This window comes from Lichenostomus cassidix, chromosome 11 (assembly GCF_008360975.1).
Source record: "Lichenostomus cassidix isolate B80296 chromosome 11, HeHo_3.0, whole genome shotgun sequence".
Classification (NCBI taxonomy): domain Eukaryota; kingdom Metazoa; phylum Chordata; class Aves; order Passeriformes; family Meliphagidae; genus Lichenostomus; species Lichenostomus cassidix.
The window spans coordinates 10,243,356-10,252,030 of record NC_139492.1 but is presented as its reverse complement, the minus strand read 5'-3'; the positions used below and the strand labels follow the sequence as shown (position 1 = coordinate 10,252,030).

Sequence of the window (8,675 nt, the reverse complement as noted above, 5' to 3'; positions counted from 1 at the left end):
GCTTGCTCCGTCATTAAGTGGGTTATTAAAGACATAAACAAAGTTTTATGCCCTGCTTTTCAACAGCTGTTGGTGGTCTACAAAGTGATAATCCTGCTTTCAGCAAATATTCTTAGGCTTAAAACTAAAATAAATAGATTTCATAGGCAACCAGTTGACTCATGAGTGAGCAGATGGTAACTCTGTGACATCTCCAGCGTCACGGAAGCAGCAATGGCATTACTTCTAAGAAAAGCCCTTAGAGCACAGGCTGGGAATGAGATGGCTGCTCCATACATCATTTCTTCCTCCAACCACACAGTAACTCCTATACTAAGCAAACAAGCCTGACTGGCATTTATTTCAGCAGCAACAGCAGGGGAGGAAAAATTTAAAAGCAAATGTTTATTTTAAATAAACAAATAAACATGTCACACACACAGACACAAAAAAATCCGGTACATGTGACAATAGCTGGTTTTTCCCTTCCTAATGAACTATGTGGCAAAGACTCAGTTGCAAATCCTGTAAACTTAGCTTTGAAGAAAATCATCTGAGTAGGTTGGATAACTTCAAACAAAAGGGTAGAGGGGACAGTAAAGGTTAGGTGGCCGTGTTCCACCATGATAGCTGTTAATTTAAACGGATGTGACCCCTGCATGACAAAGCTCCAAAGGTGTGCGGGGAAGAGGGTTTATTCTTATAAATAGGACTGATGCCAGGTCAACCAGCCCCCCTTGCTTTGGACTTCCTAAAGAAAACAGCTCCAGACAGCTGAGCAGAAGAGTTATGGAGAGTGCTGAGATAGGAAATATCTACAGTTCCTGATATATTATGATTGGCCCCAGGAATGAGGAAGCCGAGAGCCGAAGGTAGTCCTAAACGGTGCTAAACTGTACGGCGCTAATGTACACAACAACATCCTCATACAAGCAGCTGTTTAGAAAAAAAAAAGGGAGGGGGGATGGAAATTGTATTTAGACCACGTTTCACTCACCCTAGGGAGGAAAACTAAAAAAAGGGAGAATGTGGAACCAATTTTCAAGCTTGAGCAACTGAAAGTCTATTAAATGATTCTGTCATCAACACGAGATGAGACAAAAAAATAATAATTTACACAACAAATTGGGTAATTGTAGCTGCACAGACAAATGGTATTTCTTCCCTGATAACTGAATAAACATTGTTACAAGAGGAAGGTTATAAGGAAATAGCCACTTTAGTGAACTACAAGCACTAGGTCTCCTGCTTCTGTTCATATTTAAAGACAGGCATTGAGGACTGAGGGACATATATGCTCTTGATCACAAATATTTTGATTTATTTTTTTCCTTTTTTTTAGGAAGCATATTTGACCGGCTAAAAATTGGCTCAGTTTCATATAACTAGAAGCAATCTCAGCCTGATTACTGCATCATGCCAAACTCAAATCAATTTCTTTTTTAAGAGATAGCAATATAAACTGAAGAAATTACAGGAAAAATATGGAAAACATACAATTTATTTGATTATTGACTCTATTGTTTTCTTAATTATAAGGTACATAGAAAGTAACAAAACAAACAGCAAAATTAGAAAATAAATAGTGGGAATAGTGGAAGCAACAGCAAGTTGGGGTAATGTGGGGTGTAAGGCAATAATTTCTGGGTCATCAGGTTACTTAATATTGGAATAACACAGTGGTCAGCCAGGGTCAGTGGAAGGACCAAGAGAGCAAACCCAAAACACACTGAAAACCCAGTGTACAAAGCACATGTGGGAACACACAGATAGAATGGTTAAATTCCTAAGTTTTGGGGCCTTCACATTTGTATTTTCTTTTCTGTCACAGGCTTCCTGTGGGATGCTGGGCAAGTCACTTAATGACTTTTACGCCTTTGTATTGTTCTATTCAAGATTATACTGGATTTTGCCTGTGGAGACCAGGCCATTAGTGCCAGAAAACTTTCTAGAAGGGTCACTGTTGGAGCAAAATTTCTTTAAAAACTTACTTAACCTAGGAATTTGCAACATGCAATACTGACCTCAAAACTCACTGCCCTTCAAAACAGGACAAGTCTCTACAGATTTACTTGGCAGGGCTCTTCTAAAGTACAAGCACAATTGAGAACTCTCCTTCCTTGGGGAAAAAAGAAAAATTCAGTTCCCTTGCCAGGGCATGAATCTCCCATGCAATGATGCAGTACCCATGTGTGAGGAGGAGGGTGTAGAACAAGGCTGAGTTGAGGGTTCAGGTGTGTGAGGTGTTAAATCACTGTGCCGTCAGCAGGACCACGCGTGTGCTCAGAGATCAGCACGTGCCAAGGGCTGCGCTGGCAGACAGCTCAGCTCCCTCTGATCAAGGTTGGCTTTGAGAGGCTGAAACGAAAGGAGATAGAATGTGAAAAGGATTTTTGCTAGGATCAATTTTCTGTCTATCTTTTTATGTATGCTTCCATCTATTTGAATACATGCATGTGTGTAAACAGAGCCAGTCCCTCCATCCCCGCCGTGTCTGAAATGAAAAATAATAAAAATATATTTACATAGCTTCAACATTAGGCTATTAAAAAGCTATAGTTGGTATAACAGAGGGGAAAAAATTACAAAGAATGATTTGCATAGCAAACACATTTCACAGCTGTTTTGGACAAATGCCCTTGGTAAATATGTTTAAAGTCATGTACAACAAGAACATTTTATCACAAGTAACCATGTTTTAATAAACACTTAGTCTTTTTGTATTTCATTCTTTCTCATCGTAATAATAGAAATATAACACCATATATCACTGTAAAACACATTTCCACATAAATGCTGATAAGCACAAAATATTTTTCATCATTTACATTTTAACTGTAATAATATATGGCAGGATTAAAGCTGCATCCATCATGTGTCTAACTAACCTTGCTGTAATGAATTTTTAAATGTAATGGTTTCTGTCACAAAGTAAAATCATACATAATATCTTTTGACACAGTATGCTGGTATATGCAAGGTTTTAAAATGTAAATGCAACTTCATTTTTAATTAGATTTATAAACTCAAATCACTGTTTTCTTTACTATAAACCAAGGGGGAAGGAAAAAGTGTGGGTCTGTGTCAAGTCTGCAAGTTTTTTCAAGCGCCTTTCTCACAGGAAACATGCACATCCAGCGTGTAGAAAAGCGAATCGCACTAGAAACAAAGGATTATCAAAATCATAGGGAACTAAAGCTCTTTAGGCTGCCTGAAGGGCTCCTCTGGTAGCCCGAGTGCCCACTCAGTGGCACGGCTGAGGATGGGGCTCTGCTGGGTGCTGGGGAGAGCGAGCTGAGGACAGCCACGTCCCCCCACAGCCCCCTTTCCTGGCCCTGCTTGAAATAACAAATAATCCGGCTCACAAGAGGAGAATCATTAAAAATAATTTGCAGGAGCTTTCTGTTCCGCGAGCCCCTTTTTTGATACAATATTTCCTTCAGTGATTATCGCTGTGGACATGTTCCTGCCATATGGATGGGAGCCGGGCGAGGAGGCGGCTCAATACCTGAGTGGTTAATTAAGAGCTGTTGCTGGGCCACAAGAAGCAGGTTTGAAATCCCTCTTCACTCACCGACAATGAGTAGCTTTTTTAGCAGCAGAAGTCACTGGGGACAGCCAGAAGCGCAGGGTAATTATTTGAGATAACATAGAGCTGAAGAGCGGGCGCGCGTGTGCGCGGGGGTGCGCGCTGCGGGGGGAGGCACCTCCGGCAGCAGGGCAACAGCGCTGAAAAGTCTATAATAAAAAGGTCAACATCTCCTATTTTTCTGTACAGTGTCGGCAGTCTGTAATGCCTTTTTAGAATGAATGACAATGGATTCTATCTTTTTTTCCCCCCTTCTTTTCCTTCCTTTTTTAAACGAATCTAATTCTGTATTCAAACTTTGCGATGGTGAGTGCAGGTCTTGGAGGCCAATCTGGATGAGCTGTTCTCACTTTATCAGCTCAGATGCTGAAATGACTTTGAATGCGTTGTTGCAAAATAGCAGTAATTTCAACATTAACTTGTGTAACCCTGTGCTCTCAAGAACAAAGAAAAAGCAGTGAACTGAAAGCCATGAATGAAATGAGGAAAGTCCATAAGTTCTTAGAAATTTAGGGCTAGATTCTCAGCAGGGTATATCTGCTTACTGCCACAGGAACAGGGAACACTATTTTGTCTGTAAATGAGCAACTCATCCAACTGCAGATCTGGTTTTTGGCCACAACATTGCTTGTGGGCAGGGGGCTCTAGGTTATTATTTATGCCATTTGAAACATAAACCAAGGCTCAAAGGGGCAGTGATTTCAGGGATGATCTTGCTGCAGGGTATCCCATTCATTATTTTTCTCAAAAATGTAAAGAAGAATGAGAACTTTCAGAGGCTATATATTTCTTAAATGCTTCATATCCAAAATATTTATGAAGTCAAGTTGCCATTCAATTCCAACACTGTCCAATAAGACTGTAAGACCTGGTGAAAACTGAAAGACAAGCTATGTAGTAATCCACAGTAGTATTACATTTCTCAGATCTGCAGAAGAGAATATGAACATCCCTTTCCTCGGTCATGAAATCTCAGCCCATCCACATTGTGGGCTCAAAATACCATTTTCCTCTTCGTTTGTTTGTTTGGGTTTTTTTAAGAAGCCTTTCTAGTATATTACTGAGCAAATGACGAAATGCTTTTTTGGCATTTCCAGAAAATCCCACTTAGAATCTAACTTAGAAGACTTAAATCTCCATCCAAATATGAGCTCTGTGAAGCTCACATGAACACTTAGCTTTGTGCTGTGAGGTAAAAATAAATTCAAGGAAGTGAAAAGACCCACAGCCTTCTCTTCACACACACCTTTTCACGTCTTCTCAAATGCTGGGAGTTAATTTGCCTGAGCAAGCAGAGGTTTGAATGCACACGACAGGCTCTTCAAGCACCAAAGGTTTTGCAGTTTTAGGTGTGGGCTCAGCCCCACAAAACTTCCTATTTGTGGTGTGGGCACCACACCATACCTGTTCTCTTTTTTATAAAGGCAGATATTGCAAGCCTTTGATGTTTCCAGAGTGCAAACAATACTGCTCCAGCAGCAGCACTTTTGCCAGTATAACTGTCTCAGCTTTGTTTAGAAACTGCCCAATATGTTAATTATCTTCTTTACCTCTGTGGCATTATACTGTCAAACTGTACAACAGTCTTTAGAAAATAAAAGCTAACACCCTAAGCTGCTGTACCCGGCTCCCATAATATCTATTCACTGACAATGCCTGAGCTGTCAGATCAGAAGAAGCTTCATTCGAATAAAGGTGGGCAGATGTGTGATAATGAGACAGAAGCATACAGATGCTAATATAACTGTTCAGCAGAGCAGGCTCGTCTTCGTTAGGCAGACCCAGGTAGCAGCTGCAGACTGTCAGACGCTGGAATGCTGCTTTCTCTTGATTCTCATTTAAGATCAGCTTCGTTCGCTGTCTGTCAGTGAACTTTTCCCTCACAGGAGCCTGGACCCCTAGGTGATCAGTCACATTTCGACATAACTAGATGTCAAAAGAAGTTTAAGTTGTATGACGAACTGTGATGCATTCCCTGTGCTGGCTGGCAGTCTCAGCCCTCCAAGGCGTCTTGTTAATGATCCACCTGGAAACTCTAGAGTATTTCCTGTATTTTGTTTTCTTATTAAAATACTGGCTAAGCCTTTGTCAATATCCATGTCAGCAACTGTAAGCTCAAGACAATATTATCACAAGCATAATTTGATTTAAAAATGGAACAGTGGACCTGTGCTGACCAAGCAGCAGGAGATGCACATGGACTGAGCAGGATGCTCACTTTGTGTTGCTGTAATTTATCCTCAGTAATTAAAACAGAATATTTATGATCTTCTTGGGGGCAGAGGCAGGGCGTTATGAGGTTTTACTAAGTTTTCCTATGAAATATGTCTGCAGCCAGGCAGCTTGTTCAGCTGATGAACACAACCAGGAATAAGATAATGGCAAGCCTCCATAGACAAGCAAACAATTCAAATACACAGGAGCTTGGAAACACAAATAACCTGAGATTGTCATTTCACATACTGCTGAAACCTTTGAACTGGGAGTCTGAACTTTGTCAGCCTTTCATCTGTTGCTATGAGCTGTTTACCCACTCACATTCTCTGTTTCAGAGAGGAGACAGACCGAGGCTATTTTACATAAAATACATATGTGTGCACTCAATGCAGCAAGCCTTCTCCCACAATATTTGTGTGACAAGACTTAATATTATCTGGTGCTTAATCATGTCAAGCCATTTTTACTGTCAATCCTAACTCCCTTCTCCCCTTCACCGTCTGACTAGCAACCTTTCTATTCTTAAGATAGCAAACTTAACACGGCCAGGCACAATTAACAGGTTTCTTACATTCTTAAAATTCTGAAATAAAAGATGACTCAGGAAGAGATTCAAAGATTTATGAAGTTCTTCCTCTTCTTGTTTGGGGTGGGACAATTGCAAGACGAGTATTGGCCTGGCATTTGCATGATGGTTTTCACCCAACAACAATTATTAAATTAGCAATACTGATCAAAAGTCTAAGGCAACTTGCTACCTGATGGACGTCAAAAAGAATTCTCAGTAGGAAGATCCATCCACATTCAGTCTGAGGTATCCAACAACTCCCCCAAGACTGTAGAGAGGGCTGCTGGGAGGGTCAGGATACCATACTGTGTCTCCCCTGGTTTGATACAGGGCTGCTTTCATTTGTTTCTCTTCCTGCACAGACAAATCCAGCTTTTAACAGTGATGAACAGTAGATTTGGTAATCTGTTTCTCTCTCTGCTTTCCCCATATCAATATAATTCCTAATTAAACACTTCTTATGGCCAGTTTATACTCACTAATACTTTCTAATATAAAACAAGATGTCTCCCCCTAGATTCTGGTATTTAGTAGCCTGAAGCTCATTAGTGCATGTGTTCTCACCCAGGAGTTTTAAATATTTAACTAGCTAGGATTCTTTCAAGAGGTCTTAACCTTATAATTTGTAATAACTTGGGGATCTCATATCTGGAGTGTAAGTTATTAAAAATGTTTCTTCCTTTCACCCTGCATTGATTTCCTACTTCTAGCAATCAAACTAAGAGCTATTAGGCCAAACAACTGCAGCTGCCTATTTATTTCATTGTAGTAAAACATAAGTGATGATAATAGATTTCCTAATAGAGATTGATCTTTCACAAAAGCCAAAACCCGAGCATGAACAGCCTGGGTAGACAGTGTATTATGCATTATGCACCACCTGGTTAAAATTGTTCATAGAATAATATAGGAAGGTCCACAAAAAATGAGTGCACTGACTGATTTATCTTCGCACAGAAGTGTTCTACTTCTGTTGCTTGTAATGGCCTGAGCATGTGATACAAGTAAATTTTGTCTAAAAATTATCTAAGGACCACCTAATGTGCTCTGATGCTACTGAATGTCAAAAATGTCAGCAGCTTCCAGTAATGACTCTCTGACATAAACAGTAAGGGAGAAATATTACAGTTACTGAAGGAGTTGCGAGGACAAGCATGCATTTTCATGAGAGGTCTCTTTGAATGGCAGCAAGTACTCAAGCAGGCAGCTTTCCCTGCCAGTTAAGCTGGCCAAAGAAAGCTCTCTTCCCCTGAAAGACAATTAAAATGAGTTAAATGAATTAAAAAGGCCCTGCACAGCTAAAACACGGTCAGAGGTTAGAAACAGTAGTACCTGGATTTATGAAAATCATGCGGCTGCCAAGCCTCAGAAATTGTGTGTAACAAGGGAGCCATTCAAGTAGTAACACAAACAGCTTTGTAAAATTGAAGGCAATATACATAATTCTTAATTTCTGGAATATGGTTTTGTCAGCAGTTTTTCCATCTTAGGACATGGGTAATATACTGATTCTTAAAATTTGATTTTTATCAAGTGGCTATCCTAGGGAGAAAGAGACCTTAAAAATGTATTAATAAACTAGGAACAGCAGATAAACGAGATGCCCTTCAGATATTTATATTTTTATGGTAGAAGGGATGTCATCAGCTGGTTACACATGCCCATCATTCCTATTTTTTTCAGAAGCACCAAATTATAGTAAAGAGAGGGAGAGGGAGAAAAATACGTTGCACTCAAACAAGAAAATGTAAAAGCCCCCCCTTCAGCTCCTTTGTGCAAGAAGATATTCACCTGCAATCGGTTACTGAGCTCGGCTGGTTTTGCAGGAGCAAAAGGTCTGCAGTAATTACACTCAGATATTTCAGTATTAATCTTGCACCAGAAATCCCAGAACGCTACAGTATACTTTTTTACCCATTGCATACACAAAGTCTATCAGTAAGCATTTGTCTCCCCACTCTTTATTCACTTTCAAAGGGTTAAACAGCCTATTTACAGGGCTGTCAGCAATCTGTATCCCAAATCATGAAAAAGTCTGGCCTAGTTTTGTTCAGCATGGAGACTTGTCTTCTTGGCCTGTTGTTGTTACCATCATGTAATATCCATGACAATCGTGTTGTGCTTTTTAGGGGCTCTGTAGTGCTAAATCTGAGGGGCCATTTTAAGCCAGTAAAGGGCTTTATTTATGTGGATTTGAAAGAGTCTTGTGAAGGGCCTTCCACTCAAAATCCTCTTCAGCAGGTCATCCTGGTTTCAAAAGGATTTAGATGCAGAGGCAGTGATCAGTACTTCTATCACGTTCTAATAGACTGACATGAGCAT

At 40.1% G+C, this 8,675-nt stretch overlaps 1 long non-coding RNA gene across 1 annotated transcript in view; it reads right to left on the bottom strand.

Moving 5' to 3' along the window:
* Positions 1-369: 369 nt before the first annotated feature.
* LOC146432290 (uncharacterized) overlaps positions 370-8,675 on the bottom strand; it is a 60,224-nt gene continuing 51,918 nt past the window's right edge. The window contains exon 7 of the long non-coding RNA XR_014854535.1: positions 370-2,337. This is a non-coding gene — a long non-coding RNA (uncharacterized LOC146432290). The remainder of the gene's footprint in view (positions 2,338-8,675) is intronic.